Genomic DNA, 5,228 nt, shown 5'->3' with positions numbered 1-5,228 from the left:
GAGCTGGAGAGATGGCTCAGAGGTTAAGAGCGCTGGTTGCTCTTCCAGAGGTCCTGAGTTCAATTCCCAGCAACCACATGATGGCTCATAACCATCCGTAATGAGATCTGGTGCCCTCTTCTGGCCTGCAAGCAAACATCCAGACAGAATCCTGTATACATAATACATAAATAAATTTAAAAAAAATATTGACTATTATTCAATAGCTGCTCCTAATGAGCTGGGGACAGTCTGGGAACTAAGTCTGCATAAGACTTTGAAGCAGGGATTTCTTAGAAAATAGAACCTTTTTTTCTCAAGATGCCACTGTAAATTTGTGTCATTTACAGCTTGATCTAGACTAGTAGATGCTACATGGTAGAGCTTTTGAAATCTTCTGAGGCCCTGATACATGTAGTGGACCTCACTCTAAGTAATGTGAATGAGCATTCACTACCAACTTTTGTGTATAATTCCCAGGACTCTGTAGAACTTTTCAAGCTCTTACATAGACCGAGTCCTCAACCTAGAATCTAGATCTTTTTCTTCTCTTTTTTCTTTTCCTTTTTGAGACTTTTTTTTCTCTCTTTCTCTCTGTGAAACAGTCTTAACTGACCTGGAACTCACTCTGTGGACAAGGCTGGCCTTGAACTCAGAGAGCCACCTAACTGCCTCCCAAGTGCTGGAATTAAAGGCACATGCCACCACTGCCTGGCCAATCTAGAATTTTTGTGCACTAATTCAGGGGAAATTCATTCCACCACAGCTTTCAAGACCCCACCCAGTGAGGCAGAGTCAGGGCTAAGCTAGGAGATTTCTGTGAATGCATCAGAGAAGGCTGGCCAAAGCAAAAGGAAGAAAAATACTCCAGGTGGACGGGGGACATAAGGGTGTATAGGTGAGTGGATAGTTCAAGAACAGCAAAGAATGGGTAAGAAACAAAAAAGAGAATGAGACTCCTTGGGCAGAGCAATGGAATCCATTTTGTCTCAAGTACTACTTTTGGTTCCTTGATGTGGCTATGACCTTCTAGGGGAAAGAAATTCTTCTTTCCCCACATAGATAAGAGAGTTAGAAAAACATAGAGGCCAATTAAGATATAACCATAAGGGGCTGGAGAGATGGCTCAGAGGTTAAGAGCATTGCCTGCTCTTCCAGAGGTCCTAAGTTCAATTCCCAGCAACCACATGGTGGCTCACAACCATTTGTGATGGGGTCTGGTGCCCTCTTCTGGTCTGCAGGCATACACACAGACAGAATATTGTATACATGATAAATAAATAAATTAAAAAAAAGATATAACCATAAATTCGCATGTCTTAGTCAGTGTTCTATTGCCGTGAAGAAACTACATGATTCACAGAAGCTATTATAAAGGAAAGCATTTAATTGGGGGTTGACTTACAGTTCAGAGGTTTAGTCCATTGACATCAGGATGGGAAGCATGGCAGCATGCAGGCAGACACGGTGCTGGAGAAGGAGCTGAGAGTTCTACATCCTGGATCCACAGGAATTGGAAAGGGGGAGACTCTGGACTTTTTGAAAGCTCAAACCCACCATAGTGATACAGTTCCTTCGACAAGGCCACACCTCCTAATCCTTTCAAAGAGTGCCACTCCCTGGTCACCCAGTATTCATATCTAAGGACCTATGAAGGCCGTGTCTGCTTAGATGATGTTACAGCATGCAGTAACAAATTTATCTGACTGTGCCAACAAGTGCATGCCCCGGTTTGCTGAAGAGTGGAGTGGGCCCCTCTCTGTCTCTCCCCACAGTGTTCTTTTCCTTCAGTGATGACGAAAGAATGCGGGTTCTACTAGGATTTGAAGACGTTTGGAATGGAACACCCAGTGTCACCTGGTCTTGTCACACAGGCGAGCATGGCGGCATGACTTTGTGGCACTTCAGAATTGGGTTAGACTGAGAGCTGCTTTGCCACTTGGTAAAATTTTGATAGTGACTCCCATCTGGAAAGCAGGACTCAGAGGGCCTCAGCTTCTCCAAATACAGCATAATTTCTGAGTTATTAGTTCTTTCGGCACGTGTTTGTAAATCAGGGATTATAAATAAAGTGTTGTTGTCCAACTACAGAAGGAACAAAAACCAGTGTCCATCTCCTGTCATTGTTCACAAAGTTGGGAAATTGCGTGTAGAATATTTTCCCTCAGAACTTACTTTTCTAACTTCTCTAATGCGAATAAAAGTCAATTTTATTTCACCTAAGGTGTTTCTCCCTTTGAATTCCTTTATTTGCATTAAAAAAATAAGAACTTTTGTAACATATGTGCAATCATGCTTCAGAAGACAGTGTATAGTGATGGTCACTCAAGGGTGTATGACCTGGTGACAGAGCAGCTTAGTGTGTTGACTACAATCTATGTCCATGCAGCAAAACAGCCATAGAAGGATGGACTGAATCCCAACCAGGCACTGAGTGATGCCAGTCTGTATTTGTCTAGTAATCCTAGGAACTTTGCTTCTTCACCACAAAGGAGGGCGGTGTTAAAGACGGCAGCTCAATTAGCCAAATTAAGTGGTAACTCATTACAAAAGCCTACACCAGACTCGGTATTCAATATACTCTATTCTAGCTATAATTATCACTGTATCAGTGCTGTGACATTCCAGGCTGGAAGCCATTTCCTTTATCTTTCTCCCTCACATCACGTCAGCCCTCACCGTGGCACCTTCGTGATATGGTCTCAGCATTGTCCTTGCCTTCCCATTTCTATTGCCTCCTTCCTAGTAGATTTTCACATTGTCCTTCCCGCTCCTCCCTCCCAGATGATTTGGGCAAGATGATAATCATTTAGCTCTCGGTTTGGACAACTGTATAACTAGCCATGATGTTTGAAACAGTCTCTCACGTGACCTCAGCACCCACCAGAGAAAGCACAATGCTGAGAGAGGTGTCCACGCAGTCATACCTACTTAACAGTTACTTCCATTGTGTCCAAAGAGACCCCTTGACGCACATGTTAAACCTGCCTGCCTTCCAGATCCCATTTGTCCTTCAGACCCACCGCAAAGCCCATTTCCCTTTGCACTTTCCTTTAACTCTTTTGTAGTGTGTGGTCTCTCCGGTATTGAAATATATTTGGGCAACAGTATGGAGTCCTAGTTAAAGTGCATAAGAATTGAGACCAGATAGTTGTGGTGACCTAACTTAGTACCTTGAACAGACAAAAAAAACAAAAAACAAAAAAAACTTGGCTTGGTAAATGACAACTATTAGTCATTTGTACTATTAATATTGCACACAACTCTAATTCCCCTAGCAAAATGACCCTAGATGATAATGATCTTAGAGTATTAATGGTGCCTTTCTCAATACTTGATCCGGCAACATTTTATTAGACTCACAACTCAAAATTAATTGTTCCAATACTGATTTCATATAGGTTCCTCTCCAACCTCATGTTGTAAGAGGTAAGGGATATATGAAACCATACAGGCTGAGATTGACATATGATTTAAGTATGTAGTTTTATTCATCTCCTGATTAGTGTTGACTAAACCAACAGTTTCTAAGCCAAGGCGTGTGTGTGTGTGTATAAAACCACTTGTATTAAGTAGTATGGCATTGTCAGTACAGTTACAAACACTCCTGCATGCCCTTACACCAATGGGTGCCAACAAGCATGTTAAGGGCTGCTTTGAAGTGATTCCCTAAGGGCCCCTTATCTTGCCAAGCATTTGCATAATGGTTGATGAAGAGTACAACCTTCTATTTGAGGATTTCCAAGTGCCTGGCTAGGTTATGATCCATTCTGCTGATTGGGGATACTGAGGCTGGCTGTAAACAACGATGCAGGAAGAGGGCCGGCTACACAATACACAAGAGGATGCTTTCATTTCTAAAGCAATCCCGGATTTTCCTAAGTGATTGGTTTTTGTTGTTGTTTTGTCTTTTTACCTTATGAGCATTGAGAGTCCAGTTAGATTCCCCTATTGGCTGGACTAAAGAAAAACCAAAGTCGATTTGTGGAGTTGCCTAGGCTTCCACTAAGTTCATTTCTTTCCCATGCATTTTTTAATTCTAGGGCTCTTGTTTTAATATCTGTTTTTCTAAGTACAAGTAACTTTCACCACATTCACATGAGTCCGTTAGATTTGAGGCCTACTGTACATAGACACACCCAGCCTTGGGGAGAGCCAAACGTGGGTATGAATTCCAACTGTCATACTTCATAACTATGGACTTTGAACACATTCTTTAACATTTCTAAGTTTCCTCTTTGTGAAATGAGAATAATAGTCCATAATTCACAGAGATGTCTTGGGAATTAAATACAATAACTCAAGTAAATTACTTTGTGCGTAGTAGGCATTCAATAAATGTCAGTTTCTTCTTATGCCTGTTATTAATGCTTATTAGACTATATTAAAGACTGGAACCAGACTGTGATAATGCAATCCTTTATTAAGTGTTTAAGCTAAATAATCAACTTCCCTCAGGGGGAAGAGAAATGTTGAATCCCTTTCATTTGGTGAACTTATTTATTAGTCTTTTTCTTGAGTTTTATTTGGTTTTAGTCCACAGTTAGGGCGATCTGTATTCTTTTTGTTGGCCTAGAGTTGGTTTTTTGCAAACTACCTACTATCTCGATTTTCATCTATTAGAGATCATTATTCATTATCTTAGCGGCTCAATTTTATTTACTAACTACGTCATATTACAAAGTTTTGCTTTCAACAGTTTCCCCGAGGTCTAAGGATTTCAGAGAGCCAAGTTTTCTACCGCAGCGTCACTGTGTAAGCGAACGAGGGGTGAGGCGGAGGGATCCACACCGTCAGTGTGTGCTTTCGTGTTAATTTTACAGTCTTTCATTTAAGTGGAGCCGCGTTTTCCTCAAGGACGCAGCCTAAGAGAAGCAGGCAAGAATCGGAGCTACCTTTGCTCTGCACCTTTAAGGACTGGAGACTTGTTCTTAGCTCCGCCTCCTTCCCGGCCCACCTCTAAACTCTGATTGACAGGACGCCCGGGCGAGGTGGAACTGAAGGAGGTTGAGGAGGAGGAGCAGGGTGGAAAGCAGTGGGAGGAAGAGCCCGTTTCTCCGAACTGACCAATCAGAGAGGGGGGCGGGGCTCTGAAGCCCTCCTCCCTCCGCTGGCCCCCACCTCTGGTCTCTCCGCCCCCTTCCCCCCCTTCCCTCGGCCCCCTCCCCTCTCCTCCTTCTCGTCCTCCTCCTCCTCCTCCTCCTCCTCCTTCTCCTCCTCCTCCTCCTCTTCCTCCTCCTCCTCTTCCT

The sequence above is a fragment of the Microtus ochrogaster genome, unplaced genomic scaffold (assembly GCF_000317375.1).
Source record: "Microtus ochrogaster isolate Prairie Vole_2 unplaced genomic scaffold, MicOch1.0 UNK75, whole genome shotgun sequence".
Lineage (NCBI taxonomy): Eukaryota > Metazoa > Chordata > Mammalia > Rodentia > Cricetidae > Microtus > Microtus ochrogaster.
This window is presented reverse-complemented; position numbering follows the sequence as displayed.